General features: G+C 37.9%; 1 long non-coding RNA gene and 1 pseudogene across 1 annotated transcript in view; both read right to left on the bottom strand.

The window, feature by feature from the left end:
• The window catches only part of LOC140710199 (uncharacterized), a 72422-nt gene extending 54191 nt beyond the window's left edge, over window positions 1-18231 (bottom strand). The window contains exons 1-2 of the long non-coding RNA XR_012091140.1: window positions 18122-18231; window positions 16200-16263 (exon numbers count right to left, since the gene is read on the bottom strand). This is a non-coding gene — a long non-coding RNA (uncharacterized lncRNA). The remainder of the gene's footprint in view (window positions 1-16199; window positions 16264-18121) is intronic.
• LOC103230429 (histone deacetylase 1 pseudogene) lies at window positions 5310-7348 on the bottom strand (annotated as a pseudogene).
• Window positions 18232-18538: the final 307 nt, after the last annotated feature.

The following is an 18538-nucleotide window of genomic DNA, read 5'->3' as shown; positions in this document are numbered from 1 at the left end:
AATGGCGTGAACCCGGGAGGCGGAGCTTGCAGTGAGCCGAGATGGCACCATTGCACTCCAGCCTAGGTGACAGAGCGAGACTCCGTCTCAAAAATAAAATACAATACAATAAAATAAGATTATTAGATTTTTTTTCTATTGAGTTGTTTGAGCTCCGTATGTATTCTAGTATGTATTCTTTGTCAGATGGCTAGTTTACAGATATGCTCTCCCATTCTGTGGGTTGCCTCTTCATTTTGTTGATTGTTTCCTTTGCTGTGCAGAAGCTTTTCAACTCGGTGTGATCCCATTTTCCATTTTTGCTTTGGTTCCGTGCTTTTGAGGTATTACTCGAGAAATCTTTACCTTGACCAGTATCCTGCAGAGTGTCCTTAAAGCTTTCTTTTTGTATTTGTATACAACAAACACAAAATTTGTTGTATAGTTTTAGGTCTTAGATTTAAGTCTGTAATCCATTTTGATTTTATTTTGTTAGAGATAGGTCTCATTTAATTCTGCTGCATATGAATATCCAGTTTTCCCAGCACCATTTATTGAAGAGACTGTCCTTTCCCCAGTGAGTGTTCTTGATACCTCTGTTGAAAATTAGTTCATTGTAGATGAATGGATTTATTTCTAGGTTCTCTATTCTGTTCCATTGTCTATATGTCTGTTTTTATGCCAGTGTCATGCTTTTTTGTTTACTCTAGCTCTGTAGTGTAATCTGAAGTCGGATAATATGATTTCTCCAGTTTTATTTTTCTTTTTGCTCAGGATGACTTTGGCTATTCAGGGTCTTTTGTGGTTCTGTATGTGTTTTAGGATAATTTTCTTCTATTTTTGTTATGAATGTCCTTGATATTTTGATTGTGATTACACTGAATCTGTAGATTGCTTTGGGTAGTATAAACATGTTAACAATATAGAGTTTTCCAGTCCGTGAACATGGAATATCTTCCTTTTTTTTTTTTTTTTTTGGTATGTCCTCTTCAATTTCTTTCATCAATATTTTATAGTTTTCACTGTAGAGATCTTTCACTTCTTTAAGTTTATTCCTAAGTATACTATTTTATTTGTAGCTATTGTAAATGGGATTACTTTCTTAATTTCTTTTTCAGATTGTTCACTATTGGCATATAGAAATGCTACTGATTTTTGTATATGAAGTTTTATTCTGCAACCTTATTGAATTTATTTATCAGTTCTAATAGGTTTTTTGGAGAGTCTAGGTTTTTCCAAATATAAGATCATATCATCTGCAAACAAGGATAATCTGACTTCTTCTGTTCCAATTTGGATTCCCTTTATTTCTTTCTCTTGTCTGATTGCTGTAGGTAGAACTTCCAGTACTACATAAAATAATAGTGGTGAAAGTGGACATCCTTGTTATGTTCCAGATCTTAGAGAAAAGGCTTTCAGTTTTCCCGCCATTCATTATAATACTGGTTGTGGGTGTGTCATATATGACTTTTATTATATTGAAGTATGTTCTTTCTATACTTATTTTTTGAGGATTTGTATCATGAAGGATATTTAATATTATCAAATGCTTTTTCAGTATCAACTGAAATGATTGTATGGTTTATCCTTTATTCTGTTGCTATGATGTATTACATTGACTGATTTGCATATGTTGAAACATTCTTGCATCTCTGGGATAAATCCCAATTGGTCATGATGAATGATCTTTTTTTTTTAATGTGTTGTTAAATTTGGTTTGCTAGTATTTTGTTGAGGGTTTTTGCATCAATGTCCATCAGGGATATTGGCTTGTAGTTTTCTTTTTTTTGATGTGTCTTTTTCTGATCTTGGTATCAGAGTAATACTGACCTCAGAGAATGAGTTTGGGAGTATTCTCTCCTCCTCTATTTTTCAGAATAGTTTCAGTAGATTGATATTAGTTCTTATTTAAATATTTGATAAAATTCAGCAGTGAAACAAACAGGTCTGGGAAAGTCTTTATTTTGCCTTCATGTTTGAAGGATTTTTTTTACTGGATATGCTATCCTGCAATACAGTTTTTTATTCCCTCAGCATTTTAAATATGTCATGCCACTTGTTCCTGGTCTATAAATTTTCCACTGAGAAGTCTGCTGCCAAACACTGGCACTCCTTTGTATGTCATTTGTTTATTTATCTTGCTGCTTTCAGGAACCTTTCTTTATCTTTGACCTTTGGGAGTTTGATTATTAAATGCCTTGACATAGACTTCTTTGGGTTAAATCTGGTTGGTGTTCTATAATCTTCTTTTACTTGAATATTGATATCTTTCTCCAGGTTTGGAAAGTATTCTGTTACTATCCCTTTAAATAAATATTCTACCCCAATCTCTCTACCTCCTCTTCGGCACAATAACTATTAAATTTGCCTTTTTGAGGCTATTTTCTAGATCTTGTAGACATGCTTTATTGGTTTTTTTTTTTTTTTTTTTTTTTTTTTTTTGTCCTCTTTATGGCAATTCTTTTTACTCAATACATCATGTTTGGCTTTTTCAAAAAAAAATTACAAGACCTACTTAAAAACAAACAAACAAACAAACAAACAAACCCCAAAAAAACAGTTCAAAGAGACAGAGCAAGCCTCAAAACCAGGCTCAGATATGGCAGGATGTTAGAATTATAATACTGAGAATTAAAAATAACTATGATTAACATGTTAAGGGCTCTAGTGGATAAATTTAAAAGCATGCAAGAACAGCTAGGCAATGTAAGCAAAGAGATCAAAATCTTGAAAAAGAAACAGAAACAAATGCTAGAGCTGAAAAGCATTTTTAAAGAAATAAAGAATTTCTGTGATGGGTTTATTAGTAGACTGGACATAGAGGAGGAAATAATCTCTGACCTTGAGGATTTTTCAATAGAAATCTCCAAAACTGAAAAGCAAATAGAAAAAAGACTGAACAAACAAACAGAACAAAATATCCAAAAGCTATGGAACAACTACAGAGATATAAATAAGTGTAACAGGAATTTCAGAAGGAGAAGAAAGAGAGAATTGAACAGAAGAAATATTTGAAGCAATAATGGCTGAGAATTTTCTGAAATTAATAAGACATAAAAACACAGACCTAGGAAGCTGAGAAAACAACAAACAGGATAAATGTCCAGAAAACTCCACCAAGGTATATCATACTCAAACTACAGAAAATCAAAAGTAAAGAAAAAGTCCTGAAAGAAGCCAAAGGAAAAAAATCTTACCTATTGAGGAGCAAATAAGAATAACATCAAACTTCTCAGAAACAGACAAGTAAGATGAGAATTGAGTAAAATGTTTAAAGTCCTCTGAGAGAAAACTCCATCAACCTAGATTTCTGTATTCTGTGAAACTGTCCTTCAAAGAGAAATAGTTTCTCATGCTAACAAAAATTGAGGGAATTTATTGCCAGTAGACCTGCTTTGCAAGAAATGTTAAAAGAAGTTCTTTAGGGAGGAGGAAAATTGTTAGGCCAGAAACTTAAATCTACATTAAAACAAACAAACACACACTTTGGGAGGCCAAGGCAGGCAGATACCTGAGGTCAGGAGTTCGAGACCAGCCTGGCCAACATGGTGAAACCTCATCTCTACTAAAAATACAAAAATTATCTGGGTGTGGTGCTGTGTGCCTGTAATCCCAGCTACTTCTTGGGAGGCTAAGGCAGGAGAATTGCTTGAACCTGGGAGGTGGAGGTTGCAGTGAACCGAGATCGTGCCACTGCACTCCAGCCAGGGCAACAGAGCAAGGCTCTGTCTCAAAACAAACAAACAAACAAACAAAAAAACAAAGCTGGGCACAATGGCTTATGCCTTTAACTCCAACATTTTGAAAGGCCTAGGTGAGAGGACTGCTTGAGCCTAGGAGTTAGAGACCAGCCTGGGCAATATGGTAAAACCCTGTCTCTGCAAAAAACAAAAAAATTAGCTGGGTGTGGTGGCACATGCCTGTAGTCCCAGCTACTCAGGAGGATCATCTGAGCCTGGGGTGGTCAAGGCTGCAGTGCGCTGTGATCAAGCCACTGTGCTCCAGCCTGAGCAACAGAGTGAGACCTTGTCTCAAAAAAAAAAAAAAAAAAAGAAAAGAAAAAGCATCAGAGAAGAACTTGGCAAAAATAAAATAAAAACTTTTATTTTTCTTGTTTTTAATTAATCTGACATGTAACAGTTTGCTCAAAGTAGTAATAGCAACAGTGTATTCATTATGTATAAGTGATATATACATAATGAATAACACCATGAATACAAGGGATGGGAATGATTAACACCATGACTACAAGGGATGGGAATGAGGAATCACGATTTTCATTATTATAAGGTACTTGCTCTACATGTGAAACACTACAGTGTTATTTGAAAGTGAACTTGGATTAGCTGTGAATAAATAGATTAGTTGCCATATATATGTGTTGTAAATTCTAGGCCAACCACTAAAAAAGTAAAAAAGAAGAAAAAATGAAATTATATAAAATGCTCAATTAAAACCACAAAAGGTAGAAAAAGACTATAAAACAAGAATGGGAACAAAGAACAAGTGCAACAAATTGAAAACAGTCACAAATATGGTAGGTAATAATCTAACTATATCAATAATCACTTTGAATGTCAGTGGTCTAAATGCACCAATTAAAATACAGAGATTGTCAGAATGGATTAAAAAAAAAAAAGACCCTACTGTATGTTGTCTACAAGGAAGCCGCTTTAAATATAAAGATACATATAGATTAAAAATAAATGGATGGAGAAAGATACCATGCTAACACTCATCAAAAGAAAGTGGGAATAGCTATATTAATTTCAGATAGAGCAGATGTTCAGAGCAAAGAAAGTTATCAGGGATAAAGATGAGCATTACATAATAATAAAGGGGTCAATTCTCCAAGAAGATATCACAATCTTCAATGTGTATGCACTTAACAATAGAGCATCAAAATATGTAAGGCAAAACTGATAGACTACAAGGAGATATAAATTAATGCATTCTTACAGTTGGAAATTCTAACACCCTTCTATCAGAAAAGGATATATCCAGTAGGCAAAAAAATCAGGAAGGACATAGGTGAACTCAACAGCACCACTAATCTACTAGATACAATTGACATCAACAACAGAATACATATTCTTCTCAAGCTAACATTGAACATCCACCAAGACAGACTATATTCTGGGCCAAAAAGACACACCTTAACAAACTTAAAAAATAGAAATAATATAGTGTCTACTCTGAGAACACAATGGAATTAAACTAGAAATCAATAATGGAAGGATAGTTAGAAAATCCCAAAATACTTGGAGATTAAACAACACGCCTTTTTTTTTTCTTTTTTTTTTTTTTTTTGAGGATATAGAAACGTACCATTTTATTACAAAGAGGCTCACAAAAATGAAAATAGTATCTCAAAAAGGAAACTAGACTAGCAACCTCCACCTGCAGAATTAGGAGAAGATGGGGCAGGCAGTGTTTCTTGGCTCACTTGAGGCCAGTGGGAAGGTATGAAAACGGAACCAATCTAAAAATGGCTGATGTTACCTTAGGAGCCTGAAAAGAACAGGAGATCATTGAAGACCCAGCCACCCCTTCTAGAATATTCAATAAGGGCACCTTTCCAAAGCTACTAAGCAGGCACTTCACATTTCAGGATTTTGTCTTATGGTTGCATAAAAGCATCCCTTTCACCCAGACCTGGCACCCTTTATGGTTCAAAGTTAAGAACTGGGGAAGAACGGGTGGCAACGTGGCCCCTGGAAGAGTTCACCCAGCACAGCTGCCCTGGGCTCAAGGCCTTGGTTTCTGTCCCTGGGGATATTTATATTTAATAAATTTTTATATAAATACACAGAGAAATAGAAAATATAAAATCTGAGGGGTTGGGGGAGAAAGGTGGGGGACTCAGCAGGAAGCCAGAGCTGGAGAGGTCTGTTCAGGCCAACTTGACCTCCTCCTTGACCCCTTTGGTTTCTGGCTTTTCCTCCTTGGTTTTCTCTTCTTCTGTGACTTCTTTCTTCTCCTCTGGGTCTTTCTCTTTTTCATCCTCTGTTTTGACTCTCTTGGCTTTTTTGAAGTTGGAAGAGTTCTTGCGGCCCCCCTCTCCCTCCTCTTCAGAATCGGAGAACTCTTCCTCACAGGCAATTCGTTTGTCGGAGGAGCAGATCGAGATGCCCTTGTCAGGGTCTTCTTCATCCTCATCGCCACTCTCCTCAGGGATGACGTCCTCAGGAATCGCCTGCATTTGGACCCCAGGTGCATGCGGCAGCATTCTAAGGTTCTCAAACAGCCGCTGTTTGATCTTCTCCAGGTACTCATTCGTGTTCTGGTTAGTCATATTTGAAGGACTGATGTGGAGCTTGAAATCTGGTCCAAAGTATTCAGAGTAGTCCTTGTATGGAAGCTCATTAGGGATCTCCGTATCCAGGGCCACAGCTGTCTCGTATGTCCAGCACCGGGCAACATTACCAATGGTGTAACCACCACCTCCCAGCATCAGCATAGGCAGGTTAAAGCTCTTGACAAATTCCACACACTTGGCGTGCCCTTTGATGGTTAGATTGAAGCAACCTAACCGATCCCCAGACAGGGAGTCTGAGCCACACACCGTGCTAGGCTGGAACATCTCCATTACTTTGGACATGACTGGCTTGAAAATGGCCTCATAGGACTCATCATCAATCCCGTCTCGGAGCAGGTAGTTAACAGCATAATACTTGCCTTTTCCAGCCCCGATATCCCGCAGGTCCCCAGTTCCTGGGAAGTACTCTCCATACTTATGAAAGGACACAGTCATGACCCGGTGTGTGGTATAGAAGGCCTCTTCCACGCCGTCGCCATGGTGAATATCAATGTCAATATACAGCACCCTCTGGTGATACTTTAGCAGTTCCAGGATGGCCAAGACGATATCATTGACGTAACAGAAGCCAGATGCCTCAGACTTCTTTGCATGGTGCAGGCCCCCAGCCCAATTCACAGCGATGTCCGTCTGCTGCTTATTAAGTTTCACAGCACTTGCCACAGAACCACCAGTAGACAACTGACAGAACTCAAACAGGCCGTCGAATACTGGACAGTCCTCACCAACGCTGAACCTCTGCCTCTGCTTGCTGTACTCCAACATGTTATCTGAACGGAGGGAGCGCAAGAATTTAATGTAGTCATCACTATGGTACTTGGTCATCTCCTCAGCATTGGTTTTGTGAGGGCGATAGATTTCCATTTTTCGGTAGAGACCACAGTGGAGCAGCAAATTATGAGTCATGCGGATTCGGTGAGGCTTCATTGGGTGGCCTTGTCCGTAGTAGTGATTTCCAACATCCCCGTCGTAGTAGTAACAGACTTTCCTCCGGGTGCCCTGCGTCTGCGCCATCTTGCTCGCCTCCTGTCCCTACCGTCAGTCGGTCCGTCCGCCAACGCGTTTCTAAATAGAACATGGATCAGAGAAAAAAAAAATCTCAAGAGAAATTTTAAAATTTATAAACAAATGAAAATGCAACAATAAAATTTGTGGAATGGAGCAAAAGCAGTGCTGAGGGAAATTTATGGCACTGAATGCATATATTACAAAAGAAGAAAGATCTAAAGTTAGTCCTCTACACTTTCACCTTAGGAAACTAGGGGAAAAAAAAGAGCAAGTTAAATCCAAAGTAAACAGAAGAAAAATAATATAAATTAGAAAAGAAATTAGTAAAATTAAAAATTTGTACAAAACATGTGAAAAAGTAAAATTATAAAGAAAATCACTGGCTGACTGCAGTGGCTAATGCCTGTAATCCCAGCAGTTTGAGAGGCCAAGGTGAGTGGATCACCTGAGGTCAGGGATTCAAGACCAGCCTGGCCAACATGGTGAAACCCATCTCCACTAAAAATACAAAAATTAACTGGGTGTGGTGGTGGGCACCTGTCATCCCAGGTACTCGGGAGGCTGAGGCAGGAGAATTGCTTGAACACAGGAGGCCAAGATTGCACCATTGCATTCTGGCCTGGGCGAAAGAATGAAACTCCATCTCAATAATTAAAAAAAAAAAAAAAAAAGCAAAAGAAAATCACCAAAAGTGGTTCTTCAAAAAGATAAATAAAATTAATGAACCTCTATCTAAGCTAACTAAGAAAAAAATAGAGAGGACACAAATGACTCATATCAGAAATGAAAGAGGTAACATCCCATGGACATCAAAAAGATAATAAAGGAATACTATGAACAACCGTATGCTTACAAATTTGATAACAGATGAATTTCTTAAAAGACACAATCTGCCAAAACTCATAGAAGATAAAAAACAATCTGAATAGGCCTATATCTATTAAAGAAACTGAATCAATAATTAACAACCTTCCAAATAGACAGCACCAAGTTCAGATAGGTTCACAAGTGAATTCTACCAAATATTTAAGGAATAAATTATACCAGTTTCTTTCAAAAGACAAAAACAGAGAGAATACTTAGTAACTCATTTATGAGGCCAACATTAACTTAATACCGAAACCAGAGAAAAATATTGCGGAAAAAGCTACAGACCAATATCTCTCATGAATATAGATGTAAAAATTCTCAAAAGAATATTAGCAAATTGAATCCAACAATATATAAAAAGAATTATACATTATGACCAAGTGGAATTTATCTCAGGTTTGCAAGGGTGGTTCAACATTTACAAATCAATTAATGTAATCCATTATGTCAATAGACTAAAAAAGAAGAATCACGTAATTCTATCAATAGATGTAGAAAATGCATTTGGCAAAATCTAATACTCATTTGTAATAAAAACCCTAGACAAACTAGGAATACAGGGAAACTTTCTCAACTTGTTAAATATCACCCCCTATCCCTTGGGAAAAAACCCTACAGTGAACATCATACTTAATGGTAGAAACTAGATACTTTCCAATTAAGAACGGGAACAAGGCAGGGCTGTTCTCTCTTACCACTCCTCTTCAGCATTATACTGTAAGTTTTTGCTAATTCAATAAGATATGAGAAGGAAGTAGAAGGTATGTGGATTAGAAAGGAAGAAATAAAACTGTCTTTGTTTGCAGCTGACATGATGGTCTATGTAGAAAATCTTCAAGAATAGGCAAAAAAAAAAAAAAAAAAAAGAAAAAGAAAAAAAATCCTGGAACTAACAAGCAATTATAGCAAGGTTGCAGAGTGTAAGATTAATATACAAAAGCCAGTTACTTTCTTATAAACTAGCAATAAACACATGGAATTTGAAATTAAAAATGTAATACCATTTATATTGGTACCCCACAAAATGAAATACTTAGATATAAATCTAACAAAATGTTTGCAAGATTTATAGTAGAAAACTACAAAAATCTGATGAAAGAAGTCAGAGAACTAAATAGATGGAGAGATATTTCATGTTCATTGATAGAAAGACTCAATGTTGTCAAGATTTCATTTCTAGGCTGGGTTCGGTGCTCACGCCTGTAATGCCACCACTTTGGGAAGCGAAGCCAAAGTGGGAGGATCACTTGAGAAGAGGGTTTGAGACCATCCTGGGCAAATAGCAAGACTCCATTTCTACAAAAAATAAAATAACTAGCTGGGCATAGTGGCACATGCCTGTGATTGGAGCTACTCAGGATTCTAAGGCAGAAGGATAGCTTAAGCCTAAGCTATATATATATACACACACACATACACATATATATGCATCTATAGATCAAGTTGGGAAGAACTGGAATCTTCATATATATACACATACATGTGTGTGTGTATATGTATGTGTATATATATGGAATCTTCATATATGTGTTGTGTATATATACACATATACGTGTGTGTGTGTATATGTGTGTGTGTGTGTGTGTATGAAGATACTAATTCTTCCCAACTTGATCTATAGATTCAAGGCAATCCCAATCAAAATCCCAGTATGTTATTCTGTGAATATTGACAGACTGATTTTAAAGTTTATTTTTAGAAGGAAAAAGCCCAGAATAGCCAAACAGCTACTTTAATATTCAAGGAGAATTAAAATGGGGGACTGACTCTACAATTTTTGAAGATGTACTGTAAAGCTAGAGTAATCAAGACAATGTAGTATTGGCTAAAGAATAGACACATAGATCAGTGGAACAGAATAGAGAGCCTAGAATTGACCCACATAAATATAGTTAACTGATCTCTGACAAAAGAGCAAAAGCAGTTCAATGGGGTAAAGGTGGTCTTTTCAACAAATGGTACTGAAACAACTGGGCATCCACATGCAAGAAAAATGAATCTAGACTCAGACTTTACACCTTTCACAAAACTCACTCAGAATGAATCACAGACATAAATGTAAAATGCACAACTATGAAACTATTAGAAGGTAACATAGGAGAAAATCTAGATGACCTTGGGGTTGGAGATGACTTTTTAGATACAAGACCAAAGGCATGATCCATGAAAGAAAGAATTGATAAGTTGGAGTTCATTAAAATTAAAAATTTCTGTACTGTGAAAGACGCTGTCAAGAGAATGGGAAGACAAGCCACAGAGGGAGAGAAAATATTTGCAAAAAACAGCTGATAAAGGACTACTATCCAACACATACAAAGAACTCTTGAAACTCAAAAATAAGAAAACAAAAACTTGACCAAAAAATATACCAAAGCCATCAACAGTCACTTCACCAAAGAAGATAAATAGACGGCAAATAAGCATATGAAAGGATGTTCCATATCAAATAGTATTAGGAAAATGTGAATTAGACCAACAATGAGGTACCATATATACCTATTAGAGCAGCCAAAATCTGCAACACTGAGAACATCAAATGCCAGTGAAGATGTAGAGTAACAGGAACTCTCATTCTTTGCTCTTAAGAATGTAAAATGGTACAGCCACTTTGGAAGATAATTTGGCAGTCTCTTATAAAACTAAACATAGTCTTACCATATGATCCAGCAATCTTGCTCCTTGGTATTTGCCCAAAGGAGTTAAAAAACATGTCTACATAAAAACCTGCATAGTCTATATACTATATGATTTCAACTGTATGGCATTCTGGAAAAGACAAAACTGTGATGACAGTAAAAAGATCAGTGGTTGCCAGGGGTTAGTGTGAGAGAGGAAGGCATGAATAGGCAGAGAACAGAGAATTTAAAAATCAGTGAAATTACTCTGTATGAATCTATAATGGTATATACATTTGTCCAAACCCACAAAATGCACAACACCAAGAGTGAGTGAACCCTGATGTAAACCGCAAACTTTTAGGTGATGATGGTGTGTCAGTGTAGGTTCATCAGTTGTAACAACTGTGTCACTCTGATGGGGGATGTTGGTCATAGAGGAAGTATGCATCTGTATTAGTCCATTGTGCATTGCTATAAAGAAATACCTGAGGCTGAGTAATTTATAAACGAAAGAGGTTTATTTGGCTCATCATTCTGCAGACTATACAAGAAGCATGGCACAAGCATCTGCTTCTAGTGAAGCTTCAAGAAGCTTTTACTCATGGCAGAAGGCAAAAGGGGAGCAAGTGTGTCACATGGTCAGAGAGGGGACAAAAGAGAGGAGGAGGTGCCAAGGCTCTCTCACTACCAGTTCTCCTGCAAACTAATAGAGTGAGAACTCCCTCATTACTATGAAGAGAGTACTAAGCCATTCATGAAGGATCTTCCGCCATGACCCAAACACTTCCCACTTGGTCCATCTCCACATAGGGGGTCACATTTCAGTATGAGATTTGGAGGGCCTAAGTATCCAAACCATATCAGCGTGTATGGGGAGTATATGGGAAATCTCTGTACCTTCTGCTCAACTTTGCTGTGAACCTAAAACTGCTCCAAAAATAAAGTCTACTAAAAAACAAAAGCAAAAGTTGACCAAAACTAACTCAGGAAGATATAGAACAGCTGAGTGGTCTTATAAATATCAAAGAAATTAAATTACACACACAAATTAGTCTAGATCATTTTAAAACTCAGCTCTTGCAAATATTCCAATAATTTCATATTTTTTGGAAGATAAATAAAAAAGAAAAATCATAAAGGTATGAAATATATATACTGGTAAAAGGAACAAGGGGCTAAGGAGATATGAACCAGTAGGAATATACACCAAACAACATGTAGTTAAAATATAGAAAACAATCACAGATAGAACTGTGTGGATAAGTAGGTAAATTAACAATTTATAGTTAGAGAATTCATTATACTTACCTCAGAAATTGAAAATAATGTCCATAAAATAGCAAAATATAGAAGATCTGGTGAATATCATTAAACGACTCAAGCCAATTGTTATATGTCAGCCTATATATCCATCCATTATGGTCCTGGACAGTGCAACAAGACAAAAGAAATGAAAGTATAAGAAGTAAATGAAAGAGTTGAAAATACCATTGATGGTTGGGTGCGGTGGCTCACACTTGTAATCCCAGCGCTTTGGGAGGCCGAAATGGGCAGATCACCTGAGGTCAGGAGTTTGAGATTAGTCTGGCCAACATGGGGAAACCCCGTCTCTACTGAAAACACAAAAATTAGCCAGACATGGTGGTACATGCCTGTAATCCCAGTTACTCGGGAGACTGAGTCAAGAGAATTGCTTGAACCCAGGAGGTGGAGGTTGCAGTGAGCCAAAACCATGCCATTGCACTCCAGCCGGGAAGACAGAGTGAGACTCTGTCTCAAAAACAAAACAAAACAAAAACCATTGATTATAGATGACATACTCATTGATAGAAAAAATCCTGACATAATCCATAGATAAACTATTCAAATTAATAAAGTTCTTCAAATGTATTTGATACAGAATCAAATTTTAAATTAAAATGTTTATCTATAATAAAAGAAATTGACTAGATAATAGCAAATAAGATCACATTCATATTAGCAAAAAAAAAATAAAAGATCTAGGCGTTAATAGGATAAAGAATGCACAAGACTTTTATGGAGAATATTTTAGGAGAAATTTATTGAAAGATACAAAAGAAGATATTATAAGATGGTGAAGTAACATCATTTGTCTGGGGTAATACCCAAGGTTCATTGTCTCATGCCAAGGAAATCAAGGATGCAGACACACAAGGGGAGTCAGGTTAAGAGCAGAGGTTCAATAGGCAAAAGAAAGAAAAAAGCTCTCTCCTGCAGAGAGGGGTCCCAAGCAGGTTTTCTGGTCTGCAGCAAAATGCAAGGGGTTTTATAGATGAGCTTGAGAAGGAGTGTCTGATTTAAGTAGAGCACGAAAGATTGGTCAGACCAAGTGTGCCATTAGCATAAAGTGTTAAAAACTGGCTAACCAGTCCATTTCTTTTATTGTAGATAAACATTTTAATTTAAAATTTGATTCTGTATCAAATACATTTGGAGAACTGGTTCAGACTAGGTGTGCCATTTACAAAGCATGTGAAAATCTGGCCACCCCACGCTAATCTTTTATTATGCAGATGAGTTCTCTAACTGGCTGGTGCCATGTTGCCTCTTCCTTTACTGTACACGTGGTGAGAAAGAAAAGGGAAAATGGAGGCTCCATGTTGAACATACCTGGCCCTCAGGTAGCCCTTCTCTATTGGCACAGCTGCTGACATTCACCCATGCAAGCTTCCAGCTTCCTTATCTATGTCTGCAGCTTGATCTTTCAGGCTGCTCTTTGTTAGAAAAGAAATGATTTTGGGGGCTGCTTTTTGTTAAAAGGGAAGCTCTGCCAAGGACTCTCTTTTGTTCACTATCTGCCTAAATAATTTCTTTTAGCTCCTGTATCAATAGTACCATATACCATGCTCATTTATGGGGAGCTGTAAAATTTTAAAGATGATAGCTCCTTTCAAATTAAGGAATGCATTCAAAGTCTTTTAAATAAATTTTCTGATAAAATTATTTTGGAGCTTTTGACAAATTGATTCTAAAATTATATAGAAAAATAAAGGTATATGAAAAGACAAATTTGCAAAAGAAGAGAAAGAGGGATACTTTAGAAGATATGAGCAATCACAACTAAAAAGTGAAGTTTGTCGTAGAAATAGAAACTGCCAATGAAAGAGAAAAGGAACTCAGAATACCTCACATATTAATGTGAAGTCAGCGGATGATAGAGGTGGTATCTCATTATGAGGAAAGAATAGATTATTAGCAGATAGTACTGAGGAAAGCAATCATTAGGTGGAGAAAAATAAATTTGAATTCCTAGCTCCTACCATATATGAAAATAAAGTTTAAATGAACTGAAGACCTATAAGTGAGAAGTGAAGCTAAAATCTTATAAAGAAAATATGGAAAGATATGTTTGTGAGTTAAGATTGGAATACCTTATTTCAACAGGGTCAAAATGCACTAAAAAAGGAGAAAAACATAGCTTTGACTGTGTAGCACAATTAGATTTCTGTTCAACAGAGGACACCTTAAAATTAAAAGGTAGATGACAGACTGTGGACGGTTGCAACTTTTAGGGGCCAAGGCAAACCTTCCCTTTGCTCTCTGAAGGTTCCTTGAAAATCAACTGACAAAAGTCCCAGATTAATAGGAAAAAAGGCATCCAAATGTATTAATGTGCATGGGGGGCGGGGGAGAGAATCACAGAGTAATTACCCACCATGCCATGGAGTACAGATGCTTCTATATCCTTTTTCATAGGGGAAGTGGGGAGATGGGGAAATATAGACAATTCTTCTGAGGGGCAGTAAATAGTTATTAGGGAGAATGAATGGACCCAAGGTAGAAATTAACTTGTAAATAATTCCCTTTGGAATTTGAATGAGCCTGAGAAGCAGGCATTATCTTGTGAAAAAGTCCATCCAGGTGTGGTTGCATTCTTCTATCTTTTCCACAATAGGTAAGGAGGTAAGGGCGGTGTGGAGGGTGCGGGAGAGAAGGCAATTTGTGTGTGTGTGTGTGTGTGTGTGTGTGAGAGAGAGAGAGAGAGACAGAAATTTCTTGTTTTGCTTTTGTTGTTGTTAAGAAGCCCTCTTGGTTAGATAAGGAAATTCCAGAGAGTCTTTCCCTGTGCTGGGGGCGGGGAACCCAAGACAAGTTTAAATTGATTCTGAGGCTTATTTGATTCTGAGCCTTATTTGATTCTGAGGCCTTTCAATTTTCAAAAGCACTCAGCATGCCCAAGTACCATGTTTTACAGAATCGTTTTCTGTACTCCAGCAAATAGGTCTAAGAATGTCAAGGGATTACTATCTAGAGCAAGCTTGTCCAACCTGTGGTCCACGAGCTGCATGTGGCCCAGGACAGCTTTGAATTCAGGCCAACACAAATTCATAAACTTTCCTAAAACATGAGATGGTTTGTGATTTTTTTTTTTTTTAGCTCATCAGCGATTATTGGTGTTAGTGTATTTTATGTGTAGGCCAAAACAATTCTTCTTCCAGTGTGGCTCAGGGAAGCCAAAAGATTGGACAACCTGATCTAGATTTCATGAGCAATACCTGTAAATCAATGAGAACAAGATGGAAAACAAGTAGAAAAATGGGGGAAAAGGCTGTGCGCGGTGGCTCACGCTTGTAATCCCAGCACTTTGGGAGGCCGAGGCGGGCGGATCACGAGGTCAGGAGATGGAGACCATCCTGGCTAACACGGTGAAACCCCACCTCTACTAAAAATACAAAAAATTAGCCGGGCATGGTGGCGGGTGCCTGTAGTCCCAGCTGCTTGGGAGGTTGAGGCAGGAGAATGGTGTGAACCTGGGAGGCGGAGCTTGCAGCGAGCCGAGATTACACCACTGCACTCCAGCCTGGGTGACAGAGCAATACTCTGTCTCAAAAAAAAAGAAAAAAGAAAAAAAAAGAAAAATGGGGGAAATATATGAATTGGTAAGTCATGAAAGAGGAAACCCAAATTGTTAGCATGTGTAAAAAGAGATGAGGGCCTGCCACAGTGCCTCACACTTGAAATACCAGCACTTTATTAGGCCAAAAGGGCAGGTCACTTGAGCCCAGGAGTTTAAGATCAGCCTGTGCAACATGGTGAAATCTCATCTCTACAAAAAACAAAAAATTAGATGGGCATGGTAGTGCACACCTGTGTTCTCAGCTAGTCTGGAGGCTGAGGTGGGAGGATCACTTGAGCCCAGGAGATGGAGATTGCAGTTAGCCAAGACTGTACCACTGCACTCCAGCCTGGGTGACAGAGTGAGACCCTGTCTCCAAAATATAGATAGATAGATAGATAGATAGATAGATAGATAGATAGATAGATGTCAAGTTCAATAGTAGTTATGGAACCACTCTCACTGGGTTAACAAGAATTACAATCCAGGCTTTAGGCAGAATTATAGTTAGGCATTATTCAGAGTGCACTGGTGCACTTTGACTCACTTCTCTGCAGCTGCTGAGAGTCATTTAGGATGCTGGCCACCTGGTACCTGCTCCCGCATTGTGCCTATAGACAGAATTTCTGATGCTAGAATGATAGCAGCTTCTTGCTCAAGAGCTTATGGTGTTTTCAAATTCCAGCAGGTCTGAGGCCAACCAGTATGAAGACCGCCCATCCACCCAGAAACAGACTCAGAACCAAAAATGTGGTTTCTTCATCTCCCTGTCCCAAGATACCACTCTGAGCTTCTCGTCTAATCAGTGACTCCCACACTTCAACCCCCGTTAATATCTCTTAAAAACAACCCCAAAACTCTTGGGGAGACATAGTTGAAGTTTCCTCTTGTCTCCTCATTCAGCTGCCCTATAATTATTAAACTCTTTCTCTGCTGTATCCCAAGTGTCTCAGTTTATTGACTCACTGCATAACAGGCAAATGAACCTATTATGGTTACAATTAGATAAATGATAATTTTAAAGTTCCTAATTTACACAGATCAGATTGACAGTGAGTAGAAGGTTGGATGATACAAATGCTGGTTAAGAATACACTCTTGTCTGGGCAGAGTGGCTCATGCCTGTAATCCCAGCACTTTGGGAGACCAAGGCAGGAGGATTGCTCAGCCCAGGAGTTAAAGACCAGGCTGGGCAACACAACAAGACTCTGTCTCTACAAAAAATTAAAAAATTAGCCAGGTGTGGTGGTGCATGCCTGTGGTCCCAGCTACTAGGGAGACTGAGGCAGGAGGCTGAGGTGGGGGATCGCTGGAGTCTGGGATGGTGAGGCTGGGTGAACTACATCTGCACCACTGTACTCCAGCCTGAATGACAGTATGACCTTGTCTCAAAAACAAAAGCAAAAGTAAACAACAAAAGGAATACACTTAACACTTCCCAAGCGAGTCCAGACTGGCACAGCTATTTGGAAAAGCAATCTGGGAGCATAGAGGGAAATTTCATCTGTATATACTTTTTGAGCCAAAATGTGCACTCCTGTTTGTTTACTCCAGAGAAACTCATCATATATATTAGAATACTCAATCCATCTTTGTAGTAGCCGGCAACTAAGTGTTTATTACTAGAAAATGGATAAAGGACACACTGGAAGAATGCATTAGAATATTCCACTGCAGTCAGAAGTAATGACTTAAATATACATGCAGCAACACGGATACATCTAGAAATTCAGTGCTGAGTGAAAAAAATAAGAAATGGAATTTGAGCAATGACATAGTATCATTTACGTGGATTAAAATGTATAAAGATGCAAGCAAATATTCCAATTTTTTGGAGATACATATATACCTGATATACATTAAACAAAATGGAATGAGTGCCTCTACAGGAGGAAGGAAAATGGCAATGGGGATGGGGATGAAGAGAAAAAATACATTAAACAAGGATGAGAGCTTCTGTTAGCCTGTGGAGATAGCATGTGATGACAAAGAAGTAGGATTAACTCAACTGTGTGCCTTTGAGGTTCAAAGAGGAATATATGAATCCAGCCTCCCTCTTTTTAGACTTTTATCTGAATTGCTTACAGCTCCTAAGAATTTTCTATGTGCTATCCTCTGCCATGGAAATTGGGAAACAGTTCCTATGATATGTTGATGCCTTGGCTGAATTTTGATTTTTCTAGATGGGCCTCAAGAAACAAGTAAATTTCTGTATTATGAGACAAAAAACCATCTAAATGTTAATTAGCACAAAAAGAAAAAGAGTTAAAGGGGAGAATCTCTTTACGATTGAATTCATTTGAATATCTGGCAGGGAGTGGTAAAGGTCAGTGGGGAAGGGAAAGTATGGTGATTTCCATTCAGTGACTGGTTCACTGGGGTTCAGTCTTGCTCTGAATTAAGTCTAACGGGAGGCATGTTAAGGTTCTAATCTCATTCTCAGGCCAGGGGTTAATGTCTTTCTCCTACCTTATAGTCCTGAGTTTTGGGATGTCCCTGAGTTCTTCATTGATCACTGGGCCATGACCAGCTTTTCAAGAAGATTTGGCCTTGCCTGAAAGTACTACAGCAGCAGCATCTGTGCAAATGTGGGTGTTCTTTACAATGTCAGAAGACAAGGTGAATGTTCTGTTTTCACAATATATATACCTTTCACAAAAGGCACCATCTTTGTTGAATCTGTGCCTGTATTGGCTAGAAGAAATCATGTGTGTAAGGGTCTTAGCACAATAACAAAAACTTCTCATACTAATTTTTAAATGTGAGGTTCTAATGTTTGTTAATGCTCTGACCTATTTCAGCTCTAAAAGGTGAAATTTCTTTTTTTTTTTTTTTTTTTGAGACGGAGTCTCGCTCTGCCGCCCAGGCTGGAGTACAGTGACCGGA

The sequence above is a fragment of the Chlorocebus sabaeus genome, chromosome 25, assembly GCF_047675955.1.
Source record: "Chlorocebus sabaeus isolate Y175 chromosome 25, mChlSab1.0.hap1, whole genome shotgun sequence".
In the NCBI taxonomy this organism is placed as follows: domain Eukaryota; kingdom Metazoa; phylum Chordata; class Mammalia; order Primates; family Cercopithecidae; genus Chlorocebus; species Chlorocebus sabaeus.
Note: the sequence above shows the minus strand (reverse complement) of the source record. Positions and strands in the feature narration are given on the sequence as shown.